Consider the following 17,132-nt stretch of genomic DNA (forward strand, 5'->3'; position numbering starts at 1 on the left):
TTTAAGAGAAATGGTCTTAAAATTAAACTTGGTATGTTTCAGACAGTTATTAATTTTAAACTCATTATTAATTTTAAAACAAGCTAGAAAAAATTAAACTTTTATTTGTTCTGCAATTTTAGGAATTTTCTTAGAACATGATTTAAGATGATTTTATTTTCTTGGCATTATACCTATCTAAATGAAAGGTTTAACAGGTTTAACATTATATCTAAATGAAAAGTTGGTTTAACATTATATCTAAATGAAAAGTTGTTATAATAAGTCTTGATATTATATCTAAATGAAAAGTTTAAAAATTAACAGAACTCCAGAATGCAACCAAAATAGTATCAAATTTAGTAAGACTCTTATGTATAACAGCTTTGCATAAATAGTTGATATCTGAAACTCCAGTTAAGTGTTTAGAAACGGTTGATATCTAAACACTTAAAACCACATAGGTATCGAAACAGGATTTTTTTAAGTAAAATTATTACATTAAAAAATGCAAAAAGAGCACTTTGTTGCGTTGAGTCTCCGCAAGAAATAAAGCCATCACTATTTTCAGACTATGATACTTAATACTTTTGGTGTTAAAGCACAAGTAGTTTTGTTTTAGTTTGAATGCTTTTCTTTTAACAAGAAGCCTGCAGTATTATACAACTAGAATATTGCATTGTAACAAATTGAAAACAGAAACAATAAAAATCGCCAAGAGATATGCCACGAGAAAACAATAAAAAATCGCTTGTTCATGTTTCAAACGTCAAAAAAAAATAATAAATAATAAAAAAGATGCTTGTTTTATTGTAAAATGCGTGGAAATTATTGCAAAGTGGTGACATTTCCTAAAAATTAAATACATCTCACAAATAAAACAAAACATTTATGTCAGTTCTATTAATTAAGAGACATTGAGATTTCTAGCTTTAACGTACTTATTCTAATATAAGCCAATATGGAATGAACAATTAGTTTGCCAAAGACACTTAACATTATTTATTACTTTAAATATTTCACTACGAGAACCTATCATAGCTTAATTATTAAACATGAAATAAAATGTATAATTTCTTGCAAAATAAGTTTTTGTGTTACTACACTGATGATCTATCGCAGAATAGTCGCCAAGTCTTGGCAACTTCCGGGCAGCGGTCCTGTGGGGGAATTAATTATCGACTATGTCAACCTTCATCTATCAAAAGGTACCTCGTGCTAGATTCAAGTTAACATGTCTTATATACTATTGATTTGGTATTTAATATTTGTAGTGGTAATTACGCCACATTACTCCCCTTTCAGAATTTTATCTGTGATAGAATTCGATGAACAATTACCACTAGTTGATTAATGCTGTTTTATTTATTAACTTCAATTTTTGCTCATTATATTTTATTTTTTCTTCCAAGCATTTCGCTCGTTATTTTTTTTTTTTTTTTATAGCTTTTTCGCTATTTTTTTTTTCCCATCATTTTTTCTAGCTTTTCGCTATTATTATTTTTTTCTAGCATTTCGCTCGTTATTATTTATTAACCGGGAGACTTTATTTACTTCACCGGATTTTTTTTTTTTTTTTAAGCATATCAACTGTTTAATGTGGATTCATCCATCAATATTGACAATTTCTTATCACGTCCGTAGGTCACCAATGTGGGGGAATTAATTATCGACTATGTCAACCTTCATCTATCAAAAGGTACCTCGTGCTAGATTCAAGTTAACATGTCTTATATACTATTGATTTGGTATTTAATATTTGTAGTGGTAATTACGCCACATTACTCCCCTTTCCTAGTTAATATTTTGATTCCATAGGTTGTAATCTCGGATCCATTTGCTGCATATAGTTTAAAATCTTCTACTGTTTTATTTCGATGAGTTGCAGGTATTAGACTAACATCAGCTCCTGAATCAACTAAAAATCGTAATCCTGAATTTTTATCCTTTACAAATAATCTGAACTTGCGGCTTTCATTAACATCAGCAACAGTTGTAGCCGCTAATCCTGTTGCATCATGGAGTTTTCCGACTTTTCTCGCCAAGCACATGGTGAATAACATTTCTCAGGTCGGCAACGATTACCAAATTTAAAATGATAGTAACAATATTTACCTTTCCTATTGAATGCTTTTATTGAATGACTGCGACTTCGAGATGTATTTCGGTAATTATTTCTAAATTTAGATCTACTACGGTCATTTATTTGCAGTGAATCAATTTTCTGTTCTAATGCTGCTATTCGTGCAATTAAAGCATCATTGTTGGTAACATTTGGTGAAACAGCACATATTTCTTCCCCAGTTTTCATTTCGTGAATTTTATCCGCCATCGTAGACAGTTTATCTAAACTTTCTTCACTGACAAGCAGAATATTTCGTATAAAATTCGGCATTTTATCAAGCCATAAAGATTTTAACACTTTTTCTGAAAAATCGTCCGCTCCTAAATTTTTCATTTTTTGCAAAAGTTGGCTTGGCTTGTAATCTCCAAGTTCTAATCCTGTAACTAAGCGCTGAATTCTCTTGTTTTCGCTTTCCTTAAACGTATTTAAAAGTCTTTCTTTCGCCAAGGTATATTTGTTAGGCTTAGTGTCTTTAATAATGTCCCAAATATTTTCTACATACTTCGGTTCCAGTTGGGATATCAAATAATTAAATTTGGTTTCTTCAGTTGTGATCTTATTTATTTGAAACTGTGCTTCTACTTGGTAAAACCAAATGTCGGGTTTCTCTCTCCAAAAAGGTGGAATTTTAATGCTTACTTTATTAGCTTCGGCGTCCATGACGATCGTTGCTTCGATCTTTTCACTGTTTTTTCTAGCATTTCGCTCATTATTATTTATTAACCGGGAGACTTTATTTACTTCACCGGATTTTTTTTTTTTAAGCATATCAACTGTTTAATGTGGATTCATCCATCAATATTGACAATTTCTTATCACGTCCGGGTCACCAGTTGTACGCAACAGAGTTACAGGATAAAAAATGATCAGCAGACATTTTTTAGAACACTCATTTTTTATTATTATTTTTTGATCTGTTGCCATTCGCAACTCTCATAAAAGTAATATGAATAGTCATGTGACATATGATGTTCCTACAGTCCGAGAGATATTTAAAAAACATCACATAAGGGAAACAACTCCAAAAGTATAACTCGTAGCCATCCCCGATCAAACCTCGACATGTTTCTTTCGTTTTTTTTTCGTTTTTTTTTTCGAAAATTTACAAGTATAAAATTTATTTGGACGAAATCATACATTACGATACGAAAATATTTCCATGGTTTTTCTCATAGCATCGAAACAATCATCTGTCTTTAGTTACTACATTTTTGTGCTATAGCACAATTCGTTCTTTACGCAAGTTCTTTTATTATTATTATTATTATTTAAACATTATGATCATCATGGTTTTTTATTTACCCAGCAGCGCAGAAGGTACTTAATGAGGAAATCTAGCATAAGCTGGCTATTTGAGGTGAAATAACAAACAGCAAGCACATTTATATGCAAGATATCAGAGAATTTTAGACAATTAAAAAAAGACAGTTAAAAAAACTACCATTCTAATTTTATTTCAATCTGAACTTCTTTTGTTTAGGCTTAAAATTAAAACTTAGTAGTAAAAAATGCGAAACTTCATACGAAAGTACTGCCAAAAACGAACTTCTGAATATTTTTGCACCATTTTATATCTTGTCTGAGTAATGCTCCATCTTAAAACTCTTCATATGGTGAATCTTATTACGGCATTCAGAAAAGCAGTGTATATACTGAAGTAGCTCTTTATCGCAATCTTCTCCGTTTGCAACTTGCTTGGCATGACAATCAATCAAATCCATTTTGAGCATTGCACATCCAGTTGATTGAAGACATTCATAATCAAGCCTCTCGATTTTATACGTTTCCACATCAGTCAAATTTGCGTCTTCCTTTCTGTTTGTTTGTAAATCGTCTTTTGAAGTTTTATCCGCATCGCTATTTGATTCTAAATTTTTATCTGGCATTTTTATTTATAGCTTCTACTTTAATTTCAATTCGATAGTAATTTAAGCTGCTGATAATTTTCCTAAGAAAACCGTTTGCTAATACATGGTACCGTTTAGATACTGACATTCTTTAGATAACCGTGAAAAGGGGGAAAGTTAGCTAAAAAAAAAGAGCTGCGCTTGGAAAAAGCATTGTAGAAAACTGTAAAATGTTTTAATAGTTTTGTTTACTTCTAAAAGAAGGGATTGAACGTTCGTTTTTCTCTTCTCAGAAAAGTTGGCAAAATTCAGATAATTTTAAATTGTTTCAAAATTAATGTGGGTTAAATATAAGCACGTATGGTTAAATTAATTGATAAATTTAATAAAAATTTAAATAGTTGTTTTGCAATGTAACATATAAAAATTATAATGTGGCATCAATTCAAGAAATTAACTAATACATCTCACAAGTTTAATAAAACTGCAATGTCAGTAACAAAAATTTATGGACAAGATAAACCGCTATTTGGTTACCTTAGCTAGTCAGAAATTATTTACAGCATTTACTTCATAAATTTATGTACTTCATTTTAAGTATCCATATTATCAAATTTCCTATTAACTTAATTATTTGCAAGGTCAGGATGGAAAAAAATCGAGAGGTCCAGGACCCACCCAGGTCTGTCATGCCGATGATGAGGATGGCTAAATTTTGAATAAAATATTTAATTTTTTTGCAAAATAAGAATTTATGTCTTGATCCTGATGGTAGTTCTCCTAATATCAACAATATCAATATCTTAATATTCTCCTAATAACAAACGTCTGTCTTTGTCTGCTACATTATGTGTGCTTTTATGCGTTGTGTTTTTTTTTTTTATTGTGATGCAGCACAAAGATATCCCTTTATTTGGTGGTTTGAAAATAAGCCAATATATATGAAATTAAACCAAGGACAAATCACATAACGGAAGCAAAAAAAGTTACAATGACCCGAAGGTGATATCATTAAAACCAAAAACAGCAAATATCATGATAACCAGAAACTGGGTTTCAGAAAAACTGCACGAAAATTATCGCCAAACCAGTAAGCCTCTGATTTTACCCCATAACATGGTATTTGGAAGCTCTTTCGTCGTGGAAAACGAAAAAGCCGCAGTTTAAATGCATTATACTTGAAGCAAAGTCGTAATTTTATACTATATATGCCATCTTGTCTTGAAGAATTATCTGCACTTTAGAAAAGGCAAATAACTTAAGTATTTTAAAAGTTATTAGCTTTTTTTTAGAAATCACCGATATTTTTCCATCTAGATTAAAATTTTCAAAATCAGTATCTTATTTTTATCATTTGCAAAGTTTAATGAATCCAGCTAATGCAGCTTTGCAGTAAGTTTTTAAATATTAAATTACTTCGTTTTGCGCCATTTTCAGAATAAGTGTAGAGGGCGCTAGTTGAAGTTAAGTTAAACTTCTCTTCTAAGAGTTATTGCGCCAGGGCCTTCGAAAAACTACTTCTATGATTCCGTTATTTATATGAAATCATCATCACTTATTTTCATACTCCCAGTTATTACAGAAGGTATTGAATGCTAAAAGTTACTTTAAGTTATCTAATTAGAAAAAAAATAATAAACAGTCAACAAATTTATCTGTAACAGTTTATATGTAACAGCTATATACATTTTAGTTGACAAAAACAGACCAGAAAGCAAATTTTTTAATTTTATTTCCTCTAGAACTGCTTCTGTTTTAGTACAAAATTAAATCTCATACTGCGAAAACGTCAAATTTCGTATGAAATAAACGTAAATATCGACAAATCCAACTCCTATATATTCTTGCAACTTTTTTCATACCGGACAATATCAAAGATTTAAGAACCCTGACTCTTAGAACGGCAATCACAAAAGCAGTATATAAATTGAAGCAGTTCTTTATCACAATCTGCTCCAGTTGGAACCACTTGCTTGTCTTGTTTTGCATGACATTCCATCAACTTTATTTTATTCATCGCACATTCGGGAGATTTAACACATTCATAATCAATTTTATCATTCTTATACTTTTCTTCGTTTACCAAATTTTCGTCTCCATCTTGGTCTGTTTTTGAATCTTCTTTTGAAGTTTTCTTCTCTTCCTTGTTTGAACCCAAAATGTTATCAAACATATAAAAAGGCATTTTTATTTATAGCTTCTATTTTAATTGGAATTTGAGAATGAATTCAGCTGCTGACAAAATTGTTTTGAAAACCGTTTGCTATTTCAAGATATCGTTAATGTGTTAACATTCTTAAGGTAACCATATTAATATGAACCTCTAGGAAAAAACAACAAGAATTCAATTTCTTTAATTGGGTACCTGAAAATAACGTCATCATAGGTAAATCTAGAGCCCAAAAATTAGAGGACTGAATAAGACTTATAGAGGAGTCTTAGGTAAATCGTGGTAAGGCTCCTCTATTAGGTGAGCTGAACTGTCCGCCATTATGGAGCAAACAAGTTCAGTAGTTAAATAGTGTTAACATTAGCGTGAGAGCTTGAAGCCCATTTAGATGATTAAAATTATTGATATGGGCGTTTGTGCAGCTAGAAATTGGTCAAACAATTCAATAAAAGGGCTTTTTAATATTTAGATATCCATAAGAAAGAAAGAAGAAATTGGTTATAATAACTAGTAGGCTAGAAGTGGATCTCACTTATGTAAGGTAAATACTCATTTATTTATAATTTATTTACTTATGTAATATAAAAACAATCTTAAGTTGTCAGAATTTGTTTCTGAATGCTTGTTTCTGCCTGTTTTTTTTTTAATGAATAAAGCGAATAATTTTTCAGAGTTACTTGAATTATACAGTTCTAACTGTGTATCATACATAAAAATTTTCATTGAAAAATGCATCTATTAAGTAAATATTTATTTTAAATATGGCCTTTAAACAACATTTACTGATTTATTTAACGATTTTGAGTGTTTGTGTGATGTAAAATCAGTAAATAAATGCAAGAGATTGACTGAATAATTTTTCGTCAAACTTATCCTAGAATCGCCAAGTTTTGTATTTACTTGTAAATGTTTCCTTTTGTTTTCTTAAAAATGAATATTTACCTGTTTCTAATTGTATTCCATTTTCCTTCGCTAATATGTCAGATAACTGGTTTTTTAATCCAGTCTCATTTAATTTTTTTAGTTACTTATGCTAATATATTGCTTAACGTACAAACGGTTTGTTTACCTTTTATGATAAGAAATCAATTTAATATTCGATCTTTCACGCTTTTTTTGGGTTTATCAATGTTTTTTTTTTAAATCCTTGGGTTAAATTGTTGAAATAATTAGTGTCTGTTGTTCTTTCTGTTTTGTTCTGTTCTGTTCAAGAAATTAAAAGGAATAAGTTGTCTAAAACCAGAATCAAATTTAGATAAGCTTTAATCTAATGCAATTTTAAATTTACTGATTATTCTCCATTTTCTTGTTTTTTTATATTTTATTATCAAAGATCCTAAAATGTGTATAAAATGTTTTGGTCTAGTAATGAATAACATTTTTTTATTTTAAATAACAGTGATACTAAATTTTGTAATGAATTCGTACAAGTGTTAAAAAGAGTTTACGAAAAACAATTTAAATCGAGGTACGCGAACATGCTTCTCTTTACGGATTATGCTGTTTAAGGTTAACGCCGTTTACAGCGATTAGTTGCCTAATCTTGTAGATCTTTGCCTCATCGCAAAGGATTTTGCTCCATAATGGCCGATGAGTCGGTCTCTCTAATTTAGAGGATATAAATCGTAGCATTTGTCGATTCAGAAGCCAATCAGGTTCGACACGCACGCGTGATATCACTTACAGGGATTTAATTAAACCTGATTCCAATCACATGGTTAGGCATAATCACTTCACTTCTTCTCGAGTTGCAAGTACCCAATCGTAAAACAAGGACTTCAAGTTTGGAACTAAAGGCCTGGTTTCTTAGGACAGGACGCCGTCAGCAGGAAATCAGCGCTAACCTCTGATTGGTCCATTTGTGAGTTTGATAGTATACGTCATCGAGTTCAAGATGAGCGTTTGATGACGTACATTATCAAACTCACAAATGGACCAATCAGAGGTTAGCGCTGATTTCCAGCTGACGGCGTCCTGTCCTAAGAAATCAAATTTTGCAGAAACTAGAAATATATATATATATATATATATATATATATATATATATATATATATATATATATATATATATATATATATATATATATATATATATATATATATATATATATATATATATATATATATATATATATATATATATATATATATATATATATATATATATATATATACAGAGAGAGAGATCAACGCTGCGAAAACGGGAAATGATCATAGTGAAAAGAAAATATTTTACGGAGTCACCGCAAAAACGTTCTCTTAAATGCAGTATGATCAAACACGAAAACGTATTTTCTCAAAATAAACATGCATTTTTTCTGGAGCTGTTTGGACAGATCAAAAAACTATTAACATACATTTAACACTCGTTTTTCCGAACATAATTGCATACATGCAGCACTTTTATATTATTTTTTTTAATCATTTATTACTTTTATTATTTAATCTAATAATAATCGAAATAATTTTTAAATTGTAAGATGACCCAAATTTTCACCATCATAAACTTTCTTTTAAATAGCAAAATCCGAAATTCGTGCTGAATTGGTCAAATAGTTCACAAGAAATAAAAATGTGAAATAGTAATTTAAAAATTTTGCTTTGAAATGTTGAAATGGCGTAAATAAAATCAATTACGATCAAATTTTATTATCTAAAATTAGTTAAAATTTGAATACTCTAAGATTTTTGATCAATTATAAATTGAGTAACATAAAATTAAAAAACGAATTATAAAGAAAAAGAATTTTACACAGTACAATCTATATTTTCCCACTATCAATATTTAACAAATATGTACAAAATACTTTCGATTGGTTCCAGAAATATGGAGAATTAATACAAGAAATAAATTAACATTTAGAGACTTTAATTTTCGTCCTACTAAACAACGGAAATCGTATTTTCCAATGTGCGGCTACTTGAGGGTCAAGCAACTGAAACCGCAGTGGAAAAGATATATTGATATTCGATATAAAGATATATTCACGGTAATTATGCATTTTAAAATATGATCTACACTATCTATTAGTGCTTACCAACCAAACCTTAAGACAGCATCGTTGAACGAGAAGACAAGATCATTAGATCAAGAGTTATTCATATTGTTCCAAAAAAAGTACTCTCTTTTTCCAAAATACGTAGAGAAAGAATCAATGATGGATATACTTCTAGTATCTTTTCTAGTAATCATCTAGTAAATTTTCAGAAATTACCGTTTTACAAGATCAAACTCCATTATTAATTAAATGAATAATAAAAAATTGTGTATCACTATGCATTATTAAATATTGTCCATTCCATTACAAATAAATACATTATCTATTAAATTATCAATATAACATTAATCCTAATACATTATAATATGAAAAACTTTATAGTTGATCTTAATATTTAAAAAAAATCGAAAGTGGGCTTCAATAAGCAAAGCTATAAATTGAAGAATCTTATTAAAAATTTTACTTTCGAAGGAATTACCACTCTAAAGACTAGAGAAATTACAAATAAAAAAAGCAAAGTTTATTTATGCTTGCAATTCAGATTCTAGTTATTCATTCAGATATATATCCTCAACATTGATCACAACAGATAGTACGTCAAATGTAAATAAATAATTAATTATTGAGCCTTTTAAAGAAATTAATTTTTATAATATTAGATAGGTATTTCGTTGGAATAAAACATGACTCAGTAAAGAGGTTCTAAATTTAGAAATAAACCAAAAAAAGAAGAAAAAAACACGATAAGACGGGATTTACCACGCTTCGTCCTCACGCAATTCTGTGATTTGATGGTTGCAATCATCTGTTATAACAATAACGAGACTAGACTTGGAATGCTGCTTAAATATTATGCAAGAAGCTTTTCTATCAAATGAAATGAGACGATAAAGATTATTTTCAGCACTATGTTCACTAAAATCAAAATTCTTTTTTTTTTTAAATTATCAATAAAAATGCAAAATTGTATTTGTTAAGTTCTAGGTATTGAAAGGACGGATTTCTTAAATTGATAAATATTTCACGCTTGGTTCAATGCCAAGGTTTCACGTATATTGAAAAATTTGCTAAAGACTTGATTGAAAGAAAATTTTTTGACCCAAATTTATTAGGATCTACAAATTTATATTCAATCGCTTTAGCTTCTATTTATTTTATAATAAACAGAAATGATTTTTATCCTATATATTTTCCCATCTTTTCTTCCAAAAAGTACAAAAGTTATTGAAGTCAGTGTATAATGATTGTGTTAGCTAACTCCAAAGAAGGCTCATGGAGACAACCTTGACCTGTGACAAGCTGTGGTGCTGAAGAAGAAGATGATCCAAGTATTTTATTTAAATGGCTGCTATATTTACTTTAAAAAAAGGTAAAGTTTCTTAAGTAAACTGATAGTTCCTTTTTAAACGTGTAATCGAACATTAAAATGAATTTTAAAAATCATATTTTAAAAGTATGCTTAGAAAAAAATAAAATCCTATTTTTGCCACCAAAACGAAAAAATAGTAATTTTAAAGGGTCATAGAAGCTGATTGTGATATTTTGCTCTAGTGGTTTTTGTTTTGTGTGGAAAAAATTTTTAATTTATTTTCTCTTTTTTTAGTCTAGTGAACAAACGTGGTTTTTAAAATATATATGCATTTTTATTTTCATATTTTCTGAATTTAGTTTAGTCTCTCCAGGCTTGTTTAGGCCGGAAAATAATGAAAATTTTGATTGATGATAAATTCTGCTTATAGTGATCAGAAAGCGAATTGTGCTATAATCCTGTACAAAGAACCAATCAAAGTTTGAGCACTTAAACTAGCCAGAAAAGTAGAAGGAAAATAAATTTTAATTTGTTTTCCTTTTTGTAGAGTAATAGTTCCAATTTCAAGTTTGATTGGATTCAAATTCATACGTTTAAATTCCAGGTTTGATTGGATTCAAAATCATACGTTTAAATTTCTGGTTTGATTTTCTGTTAAGTAAGATGCGCCTCATATAAATCCTGAAAATTAAAAGGAATTAATTCATCATTTATTTATTTATCTTTTTATTTATATTTGTTATTTATTTTCCTTTTTGTAGAGTAATAGTTCCAATTTCAGGTTTGATTAGATTCAAATTCATGCGTTTAAATTTCAGGTTTGATTTTCTGTTAAGTAAGATGAGCCTAATATAAATCCTGAAAATTAAAAGGAATTAATTCATTATTTATTTATTTGTTATTATTATTATCGAAATTGAAAATTCACTACCCATGGAAAAAAATACTTTTCTGAAGAGCAAGGACAAATACGCTTGCGACGTTTCAATGACTTTATGGCAATGTTTCTCAACATTTCTGGTCCGGTGACTAAAACTTTCAATATTGTAGGAGCTTACAACTTCCGTCTCGATAATTACGTACACATTGTATTTGTGTTAAGTGTAGTTGTGTTCCCATAGTTCTTAGAAAACTCTAATAGTAGCAACGAAACTAAGAGAAGGTTCGATTATTTATTAAATTTGTGACAACCATTTTGCGTTATTTTCACGTTCACTTTTACGTTAAAAAAATATATTTGTTTGAGAATAGTGCACTAACAGACCTCTTTAAGCATTATAATCGTATTTTAAAAAAAGAAAATTCTTCTTAGAGTTATTGTAAATTTACTACCGCTAAAATGCCATTTTGATATCAACGTTTCCACAGAAACTTTCGTCTACGTGTACACACTAGCCTTGTGTACTCATTAATTCTTATCAATTCATTAGTGGTTAATTTAAAAACGACAATTCAAATGTGACTATTAAAGTATGTAATAAGCATATTCATTCATAATTATCCTGTCCTATTGTTAAAGACGCTGATATAAAAAGTTTAAAATTGCAATTGAAGTAAAAATTAAGAATTTATTTTTTCATCATAAAAATTGCTATTTTTTATTTATTTATTTTTTATTTTGCTATTTAACAATTTAGTGTTTTGTAACTACGTATAATAACGAGATATAATTTTTCCTACCAGCCAAAATAGAATTTTTCATTGCTAAAATATAAGAAATATTGCATTTGTCTACTCTAACCCCATGTAAACAATCCCCCATATGTTTCAAAATTACATTTTTGAAATTTACTCGTAAGATACCATGTCATTCAGTTTACTTATGCATATACAATTATTTAAGGCCTGTGATTATTTTCAATGCTGTGGAAATTACACTGAAGTCCATGGTTTTGCTGAAGTGTATTAAAAAATGTAGAAAGTTTTTTCACCAAAATAGATACCAAAATCCCCCAAAAAAATCGAAAAATAATCCCGAAAATTCCCGCTCCCCCAAAAAAATATTCTCTAAATTTTCATTTTAATATATTTTTATTACTTTTAATTCTCACGATATCATATTGTATTGATGTGATTTTAAAAATAATTTGACTGTTAACAACACACAATGGGATGGTGACAATGGCCAGGATATCATGCTAAATTATGATCTAAAGACAATCCTAACTTATCCTGAGAAAAGTTGTTGCTCTATTATAATTTAGGTATAGAAAATAAGTTCTTCATAACTAAATTCATTAACTCATTGTCTTGTCTTTCCTTGTTCTTTTCTCCCTTCATTCACTTGCTATATCAAGAATCATTTACGGTTGTTATAGCGATTACCTTTATGGTGCTAACCCTTAATAATGCACTTTAAAAATTAAACAGTTCGTCAGAAAAATAAATACTTGAAAAATGCAACTAGAAAAAGTTTTGTTTTATAACTGGGTGTACAGCAAAAGGATTTGGCAAGAGGAAAAAATGCTTCCTTTATGGCGATTGCAACATAATAAAAAAAAAATTTGCTTTCGTATAAAAATTATATATTAGTATTTTTCTAATTAAATAAGACTATTCAGCATAAAAGTTCCCTAAATTACAACAAAAAACAAACAATCCCTAAAAATAAATTATGCTGGACCAAGTCAACAAAATGGTCATATGGACGAAATGGTCATATCGACGAAATGGTCATATCGACGAAATGACTCCGTCGGTAAAACGACCTTGTCGACGAAATGAATTTGTCGATGAAATGACGCTATCGACGCAATGACCCTGTCGTTGAAATGACCTTGTCGACGAAATAACTTGTTGATGAAATGTCCTAATCGATGAAATGGTCTGTCGATGAGCTGGTGTCGAAGAAATGTCAATGAAGTGATTGTCGATTAAATGAACCAGACTCATAAATAGCATTTTACCTCTTATGGTATAAATAAGGCAATTATTTCACAACAGAAAACTTCTTTTATGGCAATATTTAACGCTTATAAACCATACAAAACGAAATTTATTATTAATCATAACAAAACATTTTTTTAATTCTTTTTTTAAATTTATAGAAGTGTTCGGAAGGTTTTTTATCATAGAAAAATAACATGCATTATTTACTAAAACTTTTTCCAACTAGCACAATATTGTTTGTGTAAGACAAAAAAAAAATCTAAAATAAAGATACACAAACCGATTCCACGCAAAGAGTTTATTGCATTTAAAAAGTCAATTCAAAACTCATAACAATATTCTCAGAATGATTACAAACACGGACAAATCTCACTAAGTGATCCGTTTGATTAAATCAATGAATGGGCGCGGCAGCACTTACGATCATTTTTTTTTTCCTTTTCCCTAAGATAAAAGCTACAGATCCCAGCCAAAGGAACAAATTGTTCGAGACAGTAAATTTAATAATGATAATGATTGAAAATACTCTCATTTGCTTCCAAACATCGTACAACAACTCGCATAAAATTAGTAAATTCATACACCGTAAAAAGCCCGTTATAACGACAATTCACAGTAATTATTAGAATCATCATTATGGCGTGCTTGTCATTATAAGTAAATGCGCATATTTAAAATTAAGATTGCAATAATAAACACCGAAGCATAAAAGCTAGTAATAGCTTTTGATAACATTGACTGTTGGTTTATATACGCACAATATTGCTTACTTAAACAGCAGAAAAATATATTACCCTTAAAAAAATATATCGCAATAGCGCATGACTAGGAATTTTTAACTCGTTAAGTACACAATTTTCGCATTTTTAGAAAAAATATTTTGAAGGTTATTTGAAAACATATCGTAATAATGAATTTGCCGCACTATAATGTACTCATTATATCGAGCTTTTTCTATATTTGAAATTTTCAAACATCGACCAATATACAAGATGTATCAAAAATGTAACAGCAGATAGAGGGGACCTAAGTAAGCAGATTTTGCAAAGAAATTTAAATTCCGAAATGCAGCGTTAAATTGTAAAGACAAATCAAAACAATTGTAAAATTTATCACAAGAAAATGGAAAGACCAGTTAAACAAAAGAAAATAAATTTATTAGCAGTTTATAATAACTTACGATCAAATAATTTACAGTTAGTTACAGTTTACAATATAGCTACTCGAAAGATATGAAGGAAGTTAAATAATAATTTAAGTAGGTTAAATTAAAACAAAATATCAGGCCTAAATTAAAAACAAAATGGTTTAAAAATAGATAAAATAAACCTAGAACTTTTTTTTAGGAGGAGAGGGAACTTTTTTCCAGTTTCTACCAAAAATATTTTTCTTTAACCTTGGTAATATGATTGAGAAAAAATTATCGCTTCTTAAAAATTAAAACTTTAAATTATTCAATTAATTTCTATCATTTTGTATTAAAAGAAATGGAAAAATTTTCTTTATTTTTAGAATATAATTAATTTAAGTGATAACATATTGTTTTAAAACACTTTTTGCGTGATATTAGTTTTGGGGCAAGCAATTTTCATGACTACAGTGGATAAAAGACTTATATACTTTAGGAAGATATCTTTGGGTTTCAGATCAAAAATTCTCAAAAGAAAAAAAATCTGCTTCGAGAAGGTTAGATACTTTTGTAGTTATTTAAGAAAATGTTTAAAAAAAATTTTAATCAGTGTGAGGAGTTCAAAAATATAAAATTATTATTTTTTATTAAAAATAATCCGTATCCTAAGCAAATACATCCTAATAAATGTATTAAAAATCCTTAATATTTGTTATATAAATAAAATGTATAAAAGTGAAGACAATTTATCAATTCAGAAAATAATATATACAGTGCGCAAAAAAATAAGCAGTTCACTCTGAATAGTTTTTGATCTAATAATCGGATCTTCAGGTTCTATGACTCAATCTTAACGGTTCGAAGGGGTGACATCAAAAATTTTGATTAATTAGTGCAGACGATATTTTAAGTTAAGAAATCAGACATAAAATAGATACTTTATCTGCATAAACATGCAATTTTTTCGACGAATTCCAATTTTTGACCTCTTGAAGTCATAGGGGGTAGCCGTAATCTGGGAAATATGGTCCCTATAGTTTGGTGAGGAGAATGCTCCGAAAATTGGACCCCTTGATGTTAACTTTGCTTTTTACGTATTTCACCATATCTCAAGAACTTTTTACTCAAATTGAAAAAATTTTGCACACACTTATAAAATTCGTTTATCCAAAGATAATTCCGGGCAAAATATAACTTTTAGTAAATATTATTATTATTTATTAATTTATTTAATAATAGTCAGAAAAAATTTGAATTGTAAGGTATAAAATTTTTTACATAATTTTAAAAAGCATATAGCTTTGAATGGCAAAATACAAAATTTCAGCAAACTCGGTCGAATAGTTCCAGAGAAATCGAATTTCATAAATACAATTTTTTCAAAATTCAATTTATCAGGAACTATTCGACCGATATCGCTCAGATTTTGTATTCTATCATTCAAAATTTCATTCTTTAAATTGATGTAAAAATTTTTATGCCTTACAACTCAAAATTTTTTCAACTTTTAATAAATAAAATAATAAAAATACTAATTATTTATTAAAAGTTAGATTTTACATGAAATAATCTTTGGATAAAGTAATTTTATAATTGAGTGCAAAAAAAATTCCAATGGCTTAAAAAGTTCTCCAAATGTGGTGAACTACGCAAAAAGTAAAATTAAGAGGTCCAAACTTCGAACCGCTCTCCAGATCAAACTATCCGGACCATATTTTGAGGATCAGAAATCCGAATCCATCAGAGAAAAAGCATATTTATTTAGAGAAAGTATGTTTTTGCGTCTGATTTCGTAACTTAAATTTTCTTTACGAGTTAACTAGCATATTTGAGGTCACCCCCTTGAACCAAAGATTGAATCCTAGAACGTGAAGATCTAAGCATTATGTCAAAAGTTATTCAGGTTGACCGTTCTTTAATTTGCGTGCTGTACGTTTGTTTTACTTTAAAAAATTTGTGATGTTAAATTTTTATAAAACTATTCACATTTTAAGAGTGATATAAATATAGAGTCTGGTAATTTTTTTTAATTCGGAAACCTCTATAAATGATTTCAAATGATCATATCATTTCAAATCAATATGTTATTGGCTGCATTACGTTTTTGTTTTAAAAATCACTGTCCCTCTCTTTCCTATACAATTTTCAATTGCACTGTCCAAAATCTTTTTCTCAGTACGCTATGAATCAGTTGTTCTTCATCCACTTCTAAAACGCCAGAGAGAATTACATCACTTCATATTCCTCCATCCCTTTTTAACATTCTGACAAATTCCAAAATTATAACTTTTAATTGCAATGTTCTTCGAAAATGAGGAAAACGGAAACAATACTGACTGAAAATTTCCAAAATATGTGAAAATCGCAAAGATAAACGACAGGAAAATTCGTGATACCTAATCACTTTTTTATATGGACAATGTTTTGAATAAAATATTATTTAACATTATTTTTTTATTTTATAATTAACGATGAACAGCCGACCCACTTATGAGTTTACGACAATCAATGTTAAACTCCGTATGCTTGCTATTTTGATCACATAGCAGAAGATAAGGGAATTATGATAAATTAGCCTTCGTGGAGAATTTTTTGGTGGAACTAACCCACATTTGCGTTGCATGGAGTGAAAAACCACGAAAAACTCCAAGATTATAGTGGGAAACAGAAAGGGAATTTTAACAA

The sequence above is a fragment of the Parasteatoda tepidariorum genome, chromosome 2, assembly GCF_982258835.1.
Source record: "Parasteatoda tepidariorum strain Cologne lab strain chromosome 2, Ptep-v5.0, whole genome shotgun sequence".
NCBI classification, from domain to species: domain Eukaryota; kingdom Metazoa; phylum Arthropoda; class Arachnida; order Araneae; family Theridiidae; genus Parasteatoda; species Parasteatoda tepidariorum.